A 19883-nucleotide genomic window follows, 5' to 3' on the forward strand; every position below is an offset into this window, starting at 1 on the left:
GTCTAATCTTCTTTTAAAGCCGTCCAAGCTGGTGGCCATTACTGCATCTTGTGGGAGCAAATGTGTGTCTCTACCTTATGCTGCATGAGAGCCAGCATGGTGTAGTGGTTACGGTGTTGGACTACTACCTGGGAGACCAGGGTTCGAATGCTGTGCCTCAGAGAGAAAAGAAGTTTTATGAATCAAGTAACCTTTCTTTCAGCACTGACAGCAATTCAACAGGTTCAGCTTTTGGGTACCTCGCTGTTCAGCTGCTTTTCCAGGACCTATACAGGAACCCAGGAAGCCACCTTATTAGCCTATCTACCTACCTCAGTACTTTTGACTGCCATCTTTTCTCCAGGTTTCAGATATGGCCCCTCCCCAGCCCTGTGTGGGGCCATTTGTATCCAAACTAGGTGCTCTATCATTGAGCTATAGCCCTTCTCCAATAAATGTTTTGTGTGTGCATGTTTGCACCCGTGTACATCTGGACAAGCCCAAGATTTAAGCCACGGCACTGGGGAAAAGGGCTCTCTGGGATTACACCTCTACCAAAGTTAAGATAACTGTTTCTTGTTCAAGGCCTGCTGGCAAGCTCTGTTGACGTGTGGAAAGGCTGGGTGGCCTGCGGGTAAAGCGAGAACTGCCTCTTCGGATGCATTCGCTCCCCTTGCCTCTCGTATCATCGGCTCGCCTTCTGCCCTTGCTTTACAGATGCCGCCGCCTGAGAATCCTGTCGCGGGGAAAGAAAGGAACGCCCGCAAGCGGCCATTCTTTGAGGCTCGAGGAAGGAACTTGAGCGGGTGGGGGCTCACGCCAGCCCCAGCCCTGTCGCTTTTTCCTTTGGGTGCGAGCGCCTGAGGAAAGACACAGCAAGCCTAAGGGCCGGATTGTCCCCACCGAAGTCACGCGGCGCGCCCGGGAGGCGGGTTGAGGGAGGAGCGGGAGGCGGGGGCAGGAAGAGGCGCTGCCGCGGGTGCCTGCAGACCAAACCAGGGAGGAGTGGAGGAGGAGGAGGAAGATGGTGGAGGGAGAGGCTGGGCTAGCAGCTGAAGGGCAAGCTTCGTCCCAGGTTTCCTGCCCCACACCGCACAGCTGCTGCCATCCGCATCCGTGTCAGACCTGCCGCTGCTGCACGCAGTGAGCGGCGTTGGTGCACAGGCTCCGAGCAAAAGGTAATCATATGGCCGCTCCTCTCTCGTCTGAGGGGGATGGGGGATGGCTCTGTGAATTAAGGGAGGTGTGAGGGCGACAGAAAAAAAGAAAAGAAAACCTCGTAAGGCAGAAAGCCGGTGGCAGTTTGATGCTGGTGATGGATGGCGAAAGGGCTTACTTGTGGCTTGACAAGCGAGCCGAAGGGCCTGCAGTCTGTATGAGTGTGCGGATGCGTGCTGCATGCAAGTGCATGCGCGGCAACGTGTACGTGTAATATAACCTGTATGATCTATAGAGGGAGGGTTCACATAGTTCACCCCTTCGCTAGTGGACCCTGCTTCTTGGATGCTGCGACGAGGGTGGTGGGAAACGTAAGTGGCAACCTCCCACACCCTCCAAAAGAAAAAAAAATCTTAACTGTGTGTCATGCACGGTTTGTGGTGGGGGCTTAGGGCATCTGCACCGGTAAATGGGACGTGTTTTTAAAGGCTGTGGGCGTTGAGAAAGGTTGGTGCGAGAGTGAGGATGAGTGAGAGATGCGTGTGCCTCTGGTGATGGAAAGGCAAGGCGCCGAACGCGCAAGTGGGCGCTCCAAGGCTTGCTGCATGCAGACGGGGACGACGACGACAGTTAATGACGTGTGTGTTTATCGGAAAGGATTATTGCTATGGAACCAATTAGATCGGCTAGGGTTGCCGCTGGGGCTAATAATGCCTGGTTTTGCTTGGATTTCAGGGTGTGGAGGAGGGAGGTGGGGAGCGGCAAATCTCTACAGGGTACATACACATGGTAAAAGAGGAGGAGATGGGGGAATTAGGAGAGGGTTTTTTTCTGAAGGGGGCGCTGCTGGTTCCCTTTTCTGACCGCATGTCTCCTGGTAAAGACCACCTTCACCCTGCTGCTGCCGCCCAGGATTTCTGTCAGGTGATGGTGGTGGTTATTATGTTACTGTCTGGGGTGGGGGGCTGTTAACACATACCAGTTCCAGGGAACAGATCAGAAGCCTGCCTTATTCCTTAAAGCAACATCTATATTCGGTCTGGAGCAGCCAAGTGCTACCTTGATTAAATCTTATTCTGATGGTTTCTAATTTCCTATAACGATAGCTATGATTGGGGTAGTTGAGTGATCATTTATTTTCCTGCTGTAATGAGGGAATTGAGTGTTTTGGTTGTAACTGGGAGATTCGTTTAGTGTTTTCCCATCATTCTGAAAGGCTTATTGACAGATTTTTAAAATGCTTGTAGACCATACTAGGTTAAAAACAACAGTACATACTGAAAAGAAAGAACAAAAAGGCTTACCTTTTACCTTTTCCCTCCTAATCCTACGTATTAGTTGTATGCAAATACAGGGGTGATGGGCAGATCAGATATGTGGCATAAATTTCTGACCTCAAGGTATGTTGCTTATTTCAGTTCTGGAGATAATGCCTCAAAGTATGGATGTGCATATCTGTCAATGCGTGTTTAGACATCCCTTTGTTTATGTATTTCCAGAGGCCCATCTAACATCATCTGAACAACAACCGAGTCACAGTACCTTACGTTCTACTGCACTGCTGTCAAAATGGCAAGTTTTTTTCTGTGTTTGCAGCCTGTGCCTGTCATACCTCCAGAGGCACGTGTACAACATATGTCATGCTTATTAGAAGCTGAGAAATAAAGAAAAAAAGTCTTGTATTTTTGTGTGTTTATGCATTAACAATAACATAAAATAGGAAGCATTTCTCCTTTGACTTAAATCCGAAAGTCATTTCAGAAACTTTGGATATCAAGGATATATCTAGTTTTTTCCTTTTGGTAGAGGGGCAGATTTGTGTAGCGTCCACACATCTGCATTCCTAAATATATTAAGCCTGAAATCCTATGCATGCTTCCTGGGTCTAAGCCCCATAGAACACAGTGTGGGACTTCCTTATGAGTAAACGTGTGGGATTGTACTGTACACCTGCCGTTCTGCAGACAGACTTCCATGTAAGCAGCAGTAAACACAGTGGGATAAACATTTCTGAGTAAACATGCGGAGGATTGTGCTGTGCATGGAAGAAAGTATAGTTAAGTCCAAGATGATTATTCCTACTTGTAATTGAGGTCATTTTTAAAAATTATACTACCCTATGTTTTGATTGTCTCTGCATTCTTAAAATATGCTTTTGTTCTAAATAGACAATTGTTCCAGGGTTTCTCAGCATCACTGACACGCTTGCTGTTAGCCTGTTTTAAAGCACAGCTATCAGCTAATAGTGTTCAGAAAACTAATGCAGAACAGTAGTATCTCCAGCTTTGTTGTATCTCTGCTCTTTCTATATGTATCTGTTGCATTTAATCCATCTTTCTTACATTTTAAGAGCATTTTTGCTTATAAATTTGAAATCTAGGAAGCAAGTAGACAGCTTCTTTTTGCCCTGCTAGGCTATACCTTTAACAGCTGTATTATGAGCAGAAATTGAGGAGGTGAATCTCTTCATAGCTTGTAGATGCTGTGTTGGGGAAAGCTTCACCTGCTACACTTCTATTTGTCACTTAGCTGTAAAAGGTTTAGGAATCACATCACTAAAAAGTGGGCTACCTTAATAGAAAGTTGGATTTGGTTGTGGAAAACCTAAATTATAATCCAGTGGAGGTCACTGGCTGGCTTTGGGCTAATCATCTCTGTCTCAAGCTAGCCTACTCACATGGTGTTTATGAGACTATAAATTGTGATAAAGAATAACAAAGCTGAAAGCCAGGTCAATTCAAAATAGCACTATTGTGTTTGCTATAAAATGGCTGAAAATAGGTTTTAGTAATCTGAATTAAAAAGGACCATAAACTCTGGGTTTGAACTGGTAATAGTATTACATATGTATCCTATAATTCAAAGAGATATAATACCTCCTTTTGTAGCTATTTTGCTTGCAGCTATATTTTTGTTTTGCCCTCATGCATTTAGCTGATTTAAAATAGGAGTAATGTCTTTTGACTGTTGTTTTGTCTTCTTTTTGATGTAAAACCAAGCATTTTAGAAAACTGGTAAAGAAAAGATATTCATAGTTGGACCCATTGGTTATAAACTGAAAGACTGTCAGGGGAAGAAGACTGTTAAGGAAGAAAATGATGATTGAGGGAAACAAGTGTTTTTTATATTGCATGCACAAAGTTTATTTTGTCTCTGCTCAAAATGAATTCTGCTGTTTTTTTAAAAAAAATGTTCTTAAGGCTACAATTCTAAGTATACTTACTTGAAATCAGTGCAACATCTAAATACATGCATTTAATATTGAATTATAAGCTTAGCTTCTTGTAAAATTAAATTTCTCTTTTTATCAGTTAAACAGTAAAATCTACTTGTTTACTTTTAAAAACTTGTATGCTGTTCCACAACCAAGTGGTTTACAAAAATTCCAGAACCGGCAATAAGGAAAAAAAGTTTGGAATATCAACTTATCATTCTAAATATGAATATTTCAAGTATTAAAGCAACAGTTTTCCAGCTTTGATGGTTAAGCATAAGCATTTAAAGGGCTGAATTGCTTGAAGTGATCATTGCCACTCTCAGTTCAACCTTTAATTGTTGTTAAGCTACATCAACTGGCTATCTGACTTCTGATAACTTTTAAAAGTAGCCTTAAAAACAAAAGATGTTGCCTATGACCTTCAGGGTAAGGTACAAAGGTGTCACAAATTATATGATGGGGAGCTGACCAAAATCAGACTGGCCGGCCTGCCGTAGGAATGCTGGAGATAAAGATCCCTGCTTACACGTAAAAGTTCTTTAGAAGGTTGTTCTGATTCACAGTGACTTTGTTATTTTTAATTTGAATTCTACAGTTCAGAAATTTAAACAGTGCACCATTATAACATTTTAGATATAATCCCTGTTCATATTCTCCCACTCCAGTTCCACCCTGTACTACTATTACATTCAAAATGAAATTTAGGTATCTCTGACATGGGCTCAGACCACATATTACAGAGTTTTATAGCTGTAGTGCGCTATAGCTGATCTTCCCCTCCTCCGGTGAGATCAGCTGGACCGCGGGGAGCTCCTGCCCCCTCCAGCTAATCGCCCCACTGGCACTGTATTAGCAGAACGCCGAAAAGCAGGGCACCGAGAAGCAGGGCCCTACTGTAATTTGAAAAAGAAATAGAAAACCCACAAATAGCCACCCACAAATAAAAGTAATGGCTTCTTCATACTTGAGGGACTTCCTAGGTACCCAGACGTATGTAAGTTTATAAATTTAAAGAAAAATATATTTTAAAAACAAAATAAAACAAATATGTCCTGTAAAGACATGTGAGCTTCAGGGATGTACGGAATGTTGTGTGCCAGTTGTAAAGGGCAGCAGGTAGAGAAATGAAAAACTTGGGAGGGGAGAAGAAGGAATTTGCTTTCTTATCTCCCTTTATATCTTAAGGACTGTATTCAGGGCTAGTCACTTTCTGAGTAGATCCAAAAACCCATGGAAATTAATGTACATTATTAACTTTATTTAACATTATTGTAATCACTGTTTTTTAATAATGTTATTTGTTATTTAATTTTTGTAAATTGTATTGTTTTATTGATGTATTTCTATACTTGTGTTTTTCTTGTAAGCCGCTTTGAGGGCTTTTTGGCCAGAAGGCGGGGTATAAATAAACTATAATAATAATAATAATAAAGTTTTGGTAGAAGGTATTTCTCCATTTTTTCAAAACCAAGATAGCCTCAGTGGGCTGTGGCGGAAGAGGAAAACTAGATGGAGAAAGACCATGCAGCCATTTCCCCTCTGGGTCCCTAGAGGACTCCATATATTTTCCTCTCATAGATGAAAAAGAAGCTTCAGAAAGTTGATTTAGACCTGAACATAAGAAGAGCCTGCTGGATCAGGCCAGTGGACCATCTAGTCCAGCATCCTGTTCTCACAGTGGCCAACCAGGTGCCTGAAAAATGAAAAAATGACCAGAGAGAAAAGGAATAAGCAGCCTTTCTCCTTCCAGTCTTTCTCTGCTTAGATTAATTTTGGCTATAAAAAGAAAAAGAGTAGACACAGAAAAAAACCCAGTGGAACTAGCAAGAGTCTTTCACCAATGGTGTGTATATACTTAAAATGGCAGAAATGTTTCACTCTGCCATTCTTTGTGTTTGTGTTGTATGATGCACTGCACACAGTTTCCCCCAAACTTTGCTTGTTCGGGCATGGTTACCTTCACTCCCCCTCTTCATTTAGACTACAGATGGACAATCTGTTCTCCAATTGTTGCTGGACTACATCATCCCTAACCATTGGCCATGATGGCTGAGACTGGTGGGAGTTGTACTCCAATAATATCTGGAAGTACAGGAGACCATTGAAAAATGAAGTTAGAAATGTTTTTATTTTAAAAGATTTTTGGTATTGGCTATTTCTTTTCAATTATTTATTTATTTTTACAATCAGTGTTTGATGTACAGTAATAAAAGTAATATTAATATATCTATCTGGCTCTTCCTCCCAAAAGGAGTCCAGGGCAGCAAACAAATGACAAAACAATACAAATGAAACATATTAAAACAATAAATGTATGTGAGGAAAAATATGTGGTATCTTTTAATATTTTTATAGTCATTTTTACCAGGATTGTCCAACATTGTAGGTAAGTTATTTCTGATCACCCAGCATCCTATTTAAATCAGGGCCAAAGGCTCTTGTATCAGTTTTCTGAAAAAATCTAGAAGCAGTTCAGACGGACCAAAAACTGTGAGAAAGCAAGAGTGTACCCTACCCATCTGACTCCCAATTGATACATTAGATCCTGCTTGTGGGTTGTAACATTAGCTGAAGAGTGTTGCCAAGCTGTTGGAACGATGACCCTTCACTATGACTTCATTGGGTGGACAGCATTCCAATGCTCAAATGTTGTTTCCTGCAGTGTCTGCTCACATGTTTTGTCATAATAAGCATGTACAAAAGAAGCAGAACAAAGATAATATATTTATTGATAAGATAAGATATTAAGCAGAACAAAGGGAATTTCACCACTGCACAGTCGCATTATTAAAAAACAAGAAGGAAAAGGAACGCTAATTTAGGAGATGAGGAAGCACAGGATGCTGCTTCCAGACACAGTCAAGACAAGCACAATAGTTGGAATATGAGGTTAGCTCTCTACATCTCCTTAGCAAAGATCTGAGACATTGAGAACACTGGCTCTAAGATGTTCTCATGTATGGCAAAACATGTTGCCTCCATTGAATAATTGATTTTACTTTGGTTTGCCTCTTCACCTTCTTGAGCTGGGCTTTGTCAACAGAATAGCTTATTAGCTAGTAGCATCTAAATGATGGAGAGCTAAACAAAGTCAGTAGGGGTAAATAATCTGAACTGTGAAGAGGTTGCAGATTCAGTAGTGTTGCCTTAAACCTGTGTGGTGCTTTTCCTTGGAATCAAGTCAAGTGACCAGCTAAGAGAAACTTTGCAGTGCTGTTATGCCAGTATAATCCAGTGGACAGGATGTGGTGGGCACCACAAGTCAACTGTGGCCTGAGAGGGCTTCATTGGGCAAGTTTCTTATTGACCTCAGTTGTTCATCTGTAAAAAAAAAGGAATGTTGATTTATGCAGATGGGTGCCTTAGGGGATTATAAAATGCATTACCCTGGAAACTGGCAGAGAGTAAATATCTGGATGTTCTGCAGTAAATCAGCAGAGGTGTCTAGCTTCCAATAGTTTAACAGTAAATTAAAAAAAAAATCTGCCATGGCCGGCCTAGCCTTATGCTTATCTCTGAGCCTGTGAAATCTAAGCATTAATTGGTTTGTCTTTGTGCAGTTCTCCTGGCTAGTATTAGAGTGTGGTGTTCAAATCCTTGAGTAGTTAATTGGCTTCACTTCCTGATCCACCATTTTGTAACTGGCTCTGCCTTTGGCCACTATTTAGCACCTAACTCCACCCAGTGGACCACAGGCTTCTAGTGAGAAGCAAAATAGATTCCACAAGCCTGAAGTCTATCCACACCTAATTACATTAACACACTCCTTTTCTATAGCAGAACAAAATAATAATAAATTATCCTTGCTGTTCTGAGTGCAAACCAGAACATTCCAAGTACAGTATGTGCTAATATTGTTGCAAGAGTTGAATTTCTCATACTTGCCAAGGTAGGTGTAAAGTTAGTCTACTTATATATAGGGGACCTGGATACATGAAGCGGGGAGTGCCTTCTTCCATATAGACCTGCTTGAGTATTGAGATCTATGGCGCTCCTGGTGGTTTTGAAGCTAATTGAAGTTCATTGTGTTATGCGGCAACCCAAGCAAGGGCTGCCTTGGGCATGGTGCAGCTTTTGAACTCCCATCACAGTTGGTGCCAGCCAAATCACAAAGGAATTTTTTGTGCCAGCTTGAAGGCATACCTGTTCACTAAGCCATTTGCTGGGTATGGCACCAGAGCCTGTTTGTTCATTACTGTATTAGTTTTTACGATTCAGTATTTTCCTTGTGTTTTTATTATATTGAGTGCTTTTTTTTTTTTTTTAAGTATGTGCCCTGCTCCGGAGTTGTGGGGCGGAACATTTTTTGGGGAAAATTGCAGTGCGTTATTTTTCCTTGGAAAAATTTCCCTTTCAGAAGTTCACTAGTAATAATGAATGGATACCAATTGCAAATACACTCTTGGGCAAGCTTGATAGTTTCAAAGTTGTAATTAAATACTTTTTCTAGCTTTGTTTACTAAATACAAGTAAAACAAGAATGCTAAATTAGTTCACTCTCTAATTTGCATAGGAAAATGTTCAGATTCAAAATTTTCCATAAAACCCACATCACTGCTTTCCTCAGGGATTGCTGGTGCAGTAAAGAGCAGATAATAAATGTTTTAAATAAATATACACTTAAAAGTAGCATAATGTGGATTTTACATGTGTGTAGCCTGCATTGATGGTGATTGAAAACAAATTATTTTTCTTTTGTTATAGATCATTGAACAATGTAATAAGCCAGATGCTCAAAGTGGAACAAAGGCATTTTTCTTTGGTAGCCTCTAAAGCAAAGTATTCTCACTCAAGGCTGTGTTGCCAGTGGGATCTACAAAATTATACGTTGATTTCAAAATGGAAATCAATTGGTGTTTTTCACTCTGTACTTTTCAACAGTAATGCTTGCACAGAACTACAGGATAACAAAGCATCTGTTATGACATTGAAGATGATAATTTTTTTATTTTTAATATAGCTAAACCCAGTATTTATGCTTGTGTTCATATCTGTTCAATCAATGCTGATTTGAATAATCTGAATCTAAATAATCTGCTATCTGATAAATAAAATTACAGGAACCTATTGGAAGAAATTCCTGTAAGTAATATACACGTGTTTCTTGGCGAAAACTATTCCACAATCATTTAATATTATGATACCTTTTGAAAGAAGATGATTTCAGCCATTTGAGATATTTAGATATTTTAACTAAAAAAGGAATTTGGAAAGAAGGCACTGTATGCCTGTAAAATTTCCAACACCTCTAAAAGTACACGTATTATTTGCTAAATAAAAAGCCTGATCCTCCTTTGGCCAACCCTTCTTATTTTACTAATGTTGCATGGGAGAGAGAGGAACTCATAATTTTGGGAAGACAAACTGATTGTTTTGGGATGATGAATTTGTGATGGAGGGCAACTCAATAAATAAATTAGTTTGTCTTACTGCTAGTACAAGATCTTACTTTAGAGAAGAGAGGTTTTTTTCAAACTCTTCCTGGAATTACTCTGAAATGTAATGAAAACATTGGCCTGGTTCAGATGGTGTTATCATGGTGTATTACTAAGATATGCAAGAGCCTTTTGCACCTCCCCCAGTCCCTTTTCTCTTTCCTTTGCAGTGCACAGCAATTAAACTTGGAAGCCTCCAATTAATCATAGCTTCCCAGTTTGAGCTATCCAAGATCTGAAACCATGGTTTGAAGTTATTTTAAGATCTGGCTTGTTCTGAACCTGGTAAACATAGCTTCCTGGTTAGAACAAAATGGTTAATTAAAATTTTCTGGGTTAGATTGCTGTATGTTTCAAAAAGAGAAGAGAAAGGCACAGGGGCATAAGGCTCAGGGTTGTTAAGCTGAGATATGATTTGTCTGAATGCAGCTGTCACCAGTCTTCCTAATTGCCAGATGTAAATATGTGAACAATTTGTATCTGTTCACATGGATAAGTGTACTGCTTGATACGGACGTGATTCCAGCAGGGTGATTCATAGGGTCGCCATAAGTCATGGTCAGATGGTTCAAATCTGACTCTTTCTCAGAAACTTTTTATGTAAACCACTTCCATGCCATCTAAAACTCTATGCAAAGAAGGAACATTTTAGGTGGTTCTTGCTCAGAATTCAGATGTTGATAGCAGCAATCTCTTATTTTATTTCCCTTGTTGATTATGGTACAGGCTAGCTCACTGCTTGCTGCTAAGATTTGGTGGAAGAGCCTAAGTTTCTGTGGATCTCCAGCTAACAGTTTCCTTTGGATGAAATCACAGGGAGCATTGCTGTACATTCAGATGTTACAGTGATCCAGAACTGCCTTCCCATTAACTCTGAGCCCCTTGATGACATTCAGCCATTTAGTTCGCTTCTCTACACATATGTTATGCTTTTCTGGATAGTATCCCAAGATGGTAAGAAGGGCAATGCTGCCTGATGGATTACAATAGTGTTAGGGGACTTTAAATTAGAAATAGCTGGTTGCTGGCACATTATGGCTGTGATGAACACCTGCTGTGCATTCTCACTTTGGTCCTCAGTTGTGATATTATGTATTCAGTTTTCTGCTGGTACAGATGTCACAGACAGATCACCAAAGGACTCTTCTCTCCCTTGCTTATATACCTGCAACAGCTTTTTATACATAGCCATGCTATTATAATTTTTTCTCAACCAAGAAACATATATCTGGTAGAGTTAAATAATGAGAAGTTACAGATATTGTTGAGTGAAAGCAAAATAATATGAAGGCAAAAGAAGAAACATTTTGAGTCTAATTTGATGAGATGCTGGAGGCATCAAGGGAAAGTAGAGAGGTCTAATCTTCCTCAGGCAACATCTGCAAATGTCTGTCAGGTCTAGCAAAGAGATTCTGTCTCCTGGCTTCCTCTGTGTGTCTGTGTGTGTGTGCATGCCTAGTAACTGCTCTAGATATTATTGCAATCACCCCATCACAGATCTATTTTGTAAAGGAGGAGTGGAAAGATGTCTGATGAATTTTGTGTAGCGATGCTTCCTCTCAAGCCACTTTAACTTTATTGAATACTGTTGGCTGTCTCTAGTTCAACTACCAGCTGTGTGTGACTATTGGCCTCTTCATATTCTCTTCCCAAGAGACTAGACAAAAAAAATGTAGTTCATAGTATATACTATATATTATTGTGTACACAGCTTAGACTTTTATGATTAAGTGACATATGACTCTTTCTAAATAAAAATATTGTGGTGGTGGCATTACTCTCCAAATATCCACAGATATTTCATATCGAAAAAACCAACATATCTAAGACAAAACATATTTATACATAATAGCGTCTCCTGGAGTAGACAGTAAAGGCTAGATAAAAGAATAAGTACTCAGATGTTCATTGCTTAGTTATGCTTTCAGAGTTCATGAAATACAATTAAGCAGTGGAGGCTGTTCCGTTAGGGCAAGTGGGACACTGTCTGCCCTAAACCTCCGAATCTATAGTCGAGTCCTTCTTCTGTTCCTTTCATTAATATTCGATACATTTAGAGTTGCTCTGGACTTGTTTCTGTCCATCTCCTGTGCTGACAAATGATCTCAGGACAGCACAGCCAATCACAATCATCACTCCAGGGGTAAAAAAACAGTTTTTAAATAATAAATTCCAGTAAGAGTGGGTTTGGGAGGGAAGGGGAACCCTCTGAACCTCCATTTTGATTTTATTTCTTTTTGAATAAACTAGCCAATCAGGAGTCCCTCAGAATTATACTGAAAGTTCCAGAGCATTAGGTCAAGACTATGAAGAGCCTCCCTAACCAATCAGTTGCATGCATTTCAATGTGAGCCAATCCGATGGATGCATTTCTAAACTGCTTGTTGCTCTTCTCTGAGGCTGAGGTACTTTATCCTTCTTTTGCAAGCTCCAGGTTAAAGCAGCAGCAAGCACAATCTTTTTTCTTTTCTGTGCCTAGCCAGTCTTTGAAATCAGCAGTATGTCTGTGAGTTCATTGTTCAGCCTCAAGTTCATTTCTCTCTCTCTTTTCACTAAGAGGAGTGGTGGCGAACTACCCCAAAAGCATGTTTACCATGTTTCTTCATGAGCTGGACTGGACCTTTTTTAATGTCAGGGTAGGAGGGGCAGGAGATTCTTGGTGGCAAACTGTCCCAAGAATGGACTGGGCTGCACTGGTCCTTTTAATTTATTTTTATTTATGTAAAGTATATTAAAAAGTGAAATGGGCTTATGCAAATTAATTAACTCTCGCTAGGAATAATAGGTGCCAAAAGAGGTGTGGGATTGGACCAAGATGAAGGAGGTATGAAAATTGGAGGGAGAAATATCAACTAAGATATGCAGACGATACCATACTAGTAGCAGAAACCAGTAATGATCTGAAATGAATGCTGATGAAAGTTAAAGAGGAAAGCACAAAAGCAGGACTACAGCTGAACATCAAGAAGACTAAAGTAATGACAACAGAAGATTTATGTAACTTTAAAGTTGACAATGAGGACATTGAACTTGTCAAGGATTATCAATATCTTGGCACAGTCATTAACCAAAATGGAGACAATAGTCAAGAAATCAGAAGAAGGCTAGGACTGGGAAGGGCAGCTATAAGAGAACTAGAAAAAGCCCTCAAATGCAAAGATGTATCACTGAACAGTAAAGTTGGGATCATTTAAACCAGTGGTTCCCAACCTTTATGAGCACGGGACCCCCTTTATAAGCTGAAAAAAATTCATGACCCCCTCCCCCCAGGGAGGCAGGCTGGCTGCCAGGAAGGAAGGGGGAAAGCAGCCTTTCTTTGCAGGCAGGCTTCTTTTTGCTTCACAAGAAGCCCTCTCCTCTCATTCTAAGTAAGGGTGTTGCCAGTAGCGGCAGTGCAAGGAAACGGGAATCAGTGATAGTAATCCCCTCTTCTTCCTGGTAGCTGCACCCTCAGCCTCCTTTGGCATCTGCCATGTATTTTATAGGCAGATGCCTGCCCTTAGTGCGCCTGAAAGACACTCTGGCACTTCAGGAAAAGGCCTCCCCTCTCATTTGGAGCAAGGGGGAGGTGTCATCTGCAGCGCCAGTGGAAAGCAGACAGTGTAGAGGGAGTGAAGACTTCTTAAAAAAAATTCATTTCTTTACTGTTCACGGCCCCCTCTGGATTACTTCACGGCCCCTCTGGGGGTCCCGGCCCCCAGGTTGGGAACCACTGATTTAGACCATGGTATTCCCAATCCCTATGTATGGATATGAAAGTTGGACAGTGAAAAAAGCGGATAAGAGAAAAATCAACTCATTTGAAATATGGTGTTGGAGGAGCGCTTTGCAGATACCATGAACCGTGAAAAAGATGAATAATTGGATGTTAGAACAAATCAAACCAGAACCATCACTAGAAGCTAAAATGATGAAATGGAGGTTATCATACTTTGGACACATAATGAGAAGACATGATTCACTAGAAAAGACAATAATGCTGGGAGAAACAGAAGGGAGTAGAAAAAGAGGAAGACCAAACGAGATGGGTTGATTCCATAAAGGAAGCCACAGACTTGAACTTGCAAGATCTGAACAGGGTGGTTTACAACAGATGCTATTGGAGGTTGCTGATTTCATAGGGTCGCCATACATCGTGATCGACTTGAAGGCACATAGCAACAACAAGGAATAATAGCAAGGATGTATTATAATTCTTTTAATTAATAGAAACCTTACCAGTACTTTGAAGACGACCAGTTTATTTTCTTTCTGAGCCCAGAACTGTGTTTTTCATGATGGGGATGGGGTGAGGGTGGGGAGAGCAGGAGAGTAGTTGATAACACGGATATCCTGGCATTGGTACAGTAGGGCCCCACTCATACGGCGGGTTACGTTCTGGACCCCCGCTGTAAAGTGAAAACCGCTGTAAAGCGAAAACCGCTGTAAAGCGGAACTCATTGAATAGAATGGCGCATGATGCCCGAAAACCGCTGTAAAACCGGAACAAGCACCATATGAGTGGGGCTTTAGTCTAATTGCATTTAATTGAGACCGCTGTATTAACGAAGCGCTGTAAAGCGGGGCCCTACTGTAATCCAATTAGCAAGACGTGTGGGTTGTTGCACACTTCCAATCCCAGTTTCACTTTGGGGAGAAGGAGGAGTGTCTTGACCTGTGCAAGTGGTTGATCAAGAAGAGGAGGAATTTGAGTTAAGCAAATCTCTGCTTTTATAAAACCCAAGAAACGTAAAGATACTTTTTGAGTGCCTGCACCAATTAAGTACTGGAGGAACTTGTTGCTACAATATTTAGAACTGAGTATATGGGGGGGGGGGAGAAACTCCTTTTTCTAACATTTTGGGTTCTTATTTTTTCTCACCCACCACGTCTTTTTCTCTGAGGAACAGGAGCTTACAGTTTATACAGGATTGGTTTTATTTTTTAAAAAATAAACTCTGGAGATCTTTAGACAATAACAATTATCTATAATACTTAAATACACTGCTCCAGGTCAGGATAGTTCTTTCTGCATGCTAGGGAATAAGCCAGGCATAGCTTAAATAAAATGTAATTTTCCTGAACATAGTATTTGCTGGGATTTTTTCCATAGGAGTGAGTTGTTGTTGTTAATTCAATTTGTTAATCGTTTGTTAAAAACACAAATATATTGTACTGTAAACGCAAAACCAACAACAACAATCCCCGTAACAAACACAGGAGGCTTTGGCAGCACACTAATAATATAATCTCATATATGTAATGATTAACTATACTGAGGAGGTAAATATACTATATTTATCTGTGGTTACTTACAGAATCCTATTAATTTTACTTAGAAGTAAGCCCCACTGTGTTCATTTAAATGGGTACAGAATCATGATCTTCCAGAACCTAGTCCAACGCCCTATTATACAATTACAGATGCTCATTTTAGATATATTTAAATTGAAAAATATATTATAAAGTTGCCCAAATGTGTGTTTTCTTTTCTTTTTACTCTTAACTTGAGTTCTTTGCATAGTTTGAGGTTAGCATTGGGGGAGAGAAGCACTCTTGTGCCTTTAACAGCTGTGTGGCAGGCAGAAATTATTATCAACTATAAGTGTATTTGGATGAACCTGAACTGAGCTATTTTGTTCCTTTTTAAAATGAACTTTCCAAGCACTACTAGTTAAGTCCTATTCATCTTATTCAGAAGTAAGCAAATCCCACTGTGTTCTGAGGGACTTACTCATGAGAGTGAGCCAGGGGTGTCACTAGGGTGGTGTGGCAGGTGCGGGCCGCACCAGGTGACACCACGAGATGGGGGTGACACCCAGAGCTGCCGGGCATGGCTACCGGCGAACAAACAGACAACGGAAATGGCAAAGAAGCCTGGGAAGAGGAGCGGAAGGGAATAAACTACACTTCCCAAAAGGCATTTCACGGGGAATGAATTACTTTCCCAAAAGGCAACGCGGCTAGCAGGTAGTCACTTACATAGATTTCCCTCTTCAGGTGTAGGTCATAGCACTACAGTTCCCATGGGGCAAAGCGGTTGCTGGCACAGATCAGATGATGAGTCTTATAAATACTAACCCAAAGGGATACAGTCTTAAAGGTTCTTTGTATAAACGTCTGGTTTTGTGGGTGGTAAAAACGTTCATGTAAAAAGTACAGTAAGAGGAAATAGACACGAAAGGGAAAAACTCAAACCAGGCAAGCTCAAAAATTCTCTTTCGTTTCTTATTAAATGATGTTCTCTATCCCCGAAACTGGATGAGTTAAATGTATTTGGTGTGATGGGGCTACCTTTTAAAGGCTAAGTGGTTGACAGAAATTAATCTGGTGCAGTTCTCCCCATCATTCAGTTGCAGCAGTAGGGAACGGTGCACCTGTTGAATTTGTGCATCTTTTCAATTGTGCACCTTTCCACAGCCTAATCCTATGCAGACGTAGACAAGCCTAAGTCAGCTGGTTTCAGTGGGTTTAGCTGCACCCAACTTTGCATAAGATCAGGCAGCTACATGACGACAAAGTTTCTCTTGTGGGAGTCCATCAAGGAATCTTTGCTGTAGAAGCATATTTTCAAAGAATTCTTGGTGGACCGTTGAACCTTAATTCTATTCATATGTGTGTGTGTGTGTTTGTGCACGTGTGAATCTGTGTGTGGTCTGTGTGTGTGAGTGAGAGATAGATCCATCTATGTACAAGGTACAAAACCTGTTTCAGTTCTGACAGACTGCAGTTATCAGACATGATGGACCTGCTGTGTCTTAAAGATAAATATGATGGTGCCCGTTTTTCATTTTCTAGGCAAGGAATAGGATTCTGATTTTAAAAGGAAAAAGGAGTCAAGCAGCTAGTCAGTGTGAGAAGGAAGGAGACAGCAGATACATTAAAAGTTGGCATTCAATGCAAGAACTGAACTTGTTTTGTTTATTAATAAAGAGTTACAACAGATATCTTCTTGGAATGTAAATGCTAGACAAGTAACAGGTAAATATGCTTCAAGATTTAGCCAGATCTTAACCACTTCTGTTTAGAAGCAAGCATATGTAAAGGGAAACCTTGAGGGTTGGCAAGGCACCATGGGAAGATCCTATATGCTCCACTGCCCGTTTACCAACCATGGACATCCTTATATTCTGAATATCTGCCCCAGGTACAACACTTCCTTTTTTGTCTTTTGAAACAATTTAAGGGAAACTTAAAAAAGAAAAGAGAGTTGCTATTCTTTGTGTTCAGTGCTTCTCCTGGATCGCTTTAAGCTAAATCTATGAGTAGGGAGTGGGTGCAGCTTGACTGTAGCCAATGTGATGCTCTCCAGATGTCATGGGCTTCAGCTCCCATCACCCCTGACCATTGGCCATGATGGCTGGGGCTGATGAGAGTTGGAGTCCAACAACACCTGGAGGGCACTCTGTCAGCTATCCCTCCTGCAGATGCATAACCAATCTACTTCTTCCCCTCATAGAGTTCCCTGGCAAGAGGGATTGATTGTTAAAGCACTCTAGGAAATGTTGCTCTGCATGGGGAAAAGGAGACACACACCCCCAGCACTCTTAACCAGTTCCCAGGATTCTCTGGAGGAAGCTATAACTAGGGTTGCCAGGCTGAGGGCCAGAGAATGATTCTGTATCTTTAAGAGAAGAGGAAAATTCAGCCAAGTGCAGGTGTTCTTGCAACACTATAATGGGAAAAACCACAAGGTGAAATTTTCCCTTACCCCTGCACAACTTTTAGATACAGAAGACCTCTTGGAGGCTGGGGCTGGCAACCACGGGGTCTTCTGTATCTTTAAAAGTTGTGCAGGGGGAAGGGAGAATTCCACCTTGTGTTTTTTCCCATTACAATGTTGCAAGTGTTGAGTCCAGGTGTGGGGAGCCTTTGGCCCTCCATATGTTGCTGCACTACAACTCCCGTCGTTATCCCTGTCCGTTCGGCACGCTTGCTGGGGCTGATGGGAGCTGTAGTTCAGTATGGTCTGGTACGGGAGGAGGTCCATGGGTTACCGCACCAGGTGACACCAACCCTAGTGACGCCACTTGAGTGAGCATAGGGCTAAAGTCTTTAGTGCCTACAAAATGGGAATTTCCAGCAACTCTGTGTGTGTGTGGTTAAACAGGATTGAGAGAGCGTTACTGAATGAGTGGAGATCTCGGCTTCTAGGAGGTATGACTTAACTGTGTGCACACTCATGAGAGTAAGCATAGGACTAAAGTGCAATTAGGTGCTATGTATTAATAAAACTGCAATGTTTGTCTCCTGTTTCTTTGCAAAGGAGGAGGATAGAGGCAAACTATCGTGACTAGAACCAGGGCCTTTTCGGTGGTGGCCCCCGAATTGTGGAATAGTCTCCCCGATGAGGTACGCCTGGCGCCGACGCTGCTATCTTTTCGGCACCAGGTGAAAACCTTTTTATACTCCCAGGCATTTTAAAATTTTAAATATTCTATTTAAAAAAAATGGTTTTATAGTGTATTTTAAAACAGTATTTCATTACTGGTATATTCTGACGTTGTTTGGTTTTTCTTCTTTGTTTGTTTTGCTTTTTGATTTTCTTATATTTGTTCTATTCATATATTTTTCTTGTTTTATCCTCTATGTACACCGCCCAGAGAGCCTTTTTGGCTTAGGGCGGTATATAAATTAAATATAATAATAATAATAATAATAATACAGTTCATTAATTTTTTTCCATCTAGAAACTGGTCTTTTTTTAAAAGCAGAAATATAAAGCATAGTAGAGAGTATAAACAGAGAAAAATGTTACAGCAATTTCATCTGCATATTCTGCTATAAGAAAGAAATGGAAATCTTGACCGGATAGCATAAATGGACCTTTCCCATTTTTGTACCTGCTGTTATTGGGAAGATTTGATTAATCTGATCACATTTTTAAAAATCTTTTATCCCTAAGCATTAATAATCTTACAATATTATTATTTCCACTTTATTCAATTAACAGATTTTTTTCTTCATTGTGTAATTATCTGTTGTCTGCCTCATTGTCTCTTGGTGGTGATTTAACATTTGTTGACTTAATTGCTTTGTAGTCCCAATGTGTTTTAATCTTTTAAAGTAATAATTTATGGGACCTGAGGACATTTTGTACATGAAACCTATGCTATATTGGAGCAGGTTATGTGGAAGATGGTGATCAACTCTAGGATGCAGGTGACGCAGCACTCGCATGGATTTAGTTTCACTGAAGTTCTTGGAATACCATCAGTAAATGTGAAAGGCCAGCAAATCTCTCCTTACCTACTCTCATGGGAATTTGAGTAGCTCTTTTACCAAAGACTTAGAGTGCTGGTTGATCAGACCAGGGAGCAAAGCAGTTGCAGGGAAGAGTCTAGTAAACACATCAATATTAAGTTTTAAACGTTTATTGAAATATGCCCAAATAACCCAGAAATTAGCAAGTAATGTATCCTAGGTTACCCAATATTCCTATCCAAACATACGCTAGCATATTGGCCATATAAACTGTAACATACGAAGAGACTGGAGAAGAATCACTGCGTGCCAGCTATCTCTTGATGGAAGCTGTGATTATGAATATCCAATTTGCTACTAGGCTTGGGGAAGTTTTATACCTCTTCACTTGGCCCTGCTCTCTCCAGTTAGGAAGAAATTCCACACACACACATTCACTCACTATTTTGTTATTACTCATCAGCAACTCCTGACCTTGGCTAATTTAGTAAGTTTTGCAAGAATATGTTTTGCTATCTCAAGTATCTACTGGCAGAAAACTTCCAACATATGAACAATACTACAATCAGCAAAACTTTTAGAACATCCTGGCTTATGTTCATGTAAGAATATAAACTTTAAAGAAGAATATCTGGCATAGTGAAAATAGTACTATATCAAGGAGTGCAAACAATATAGGTAATATGGCAATTGTTTGTCCCACTACCTCCCCCCCCCCAATCCTGCAAGGCACTATCTAATGTTAGCTGCAACTATTTCTCAAGGAATACTATATGCTTATAATGCCTGCTTCTTGGTCTAGTGTTGAGAGTGCCATACTGAAGCAAGGCATCAGTACAGAACATTTGAATGCTTGGAAGGCCAATGTTAGAATTCCCATATACGCTCTTGCGGCTGCTGACGCTGTTGTT

The 19883-nt window shown here is 40.6% G+C and overlaps 1 protein-coding gene across 8 annotated transcripts in view; it reads left to right on the forward strand.

The window, feature by feature from the left end:
* The first annotated feature begins 963 nt into the window (after positions 1–963).
* APBA1 (amyloid beta precursor protein binding family A member 1) overlaps positions 964–19883 on the forward strand; it is a 112510-nt gene continuing 93590 nt past the window's right edge. For 2 of the 8 annotated variants that reach the window (XM_061628404.1, XM_061628441.1), the window contains exons 1-2: positions 964–1157; positions 18035–18159. The gene's annotated coding sequence lies outside the window, so the exon portion shown is untranslated. Of the gene's footprint in view, positions 1158–1364; positions 1402–1672; positions 1776–2418; positions 2538–2636; positions 2710–18034; positions 18160–19883 lie in introns of those variants that run through there. The other 6 variants (XM_061628451.1, XM_061628395.1, XM_061628385.1 and 3 more) reach the window with 5 other exon arrangements.

Source organism: Rhineura floridana, chromosome 1, assembly GCF_030035675.1.
Source record: "Rhineura floridana isolate rRhiFlo1 chromosome 1, rRhiFlo1.hap2, whole genome shotgun sequence".
NCBI classification, from domain to species: Eukaryota; Metazoa; Chordata; class Lepidosauria; order Squamata; family Rhineuridae; genus Rhineura; species Rhineura floridana.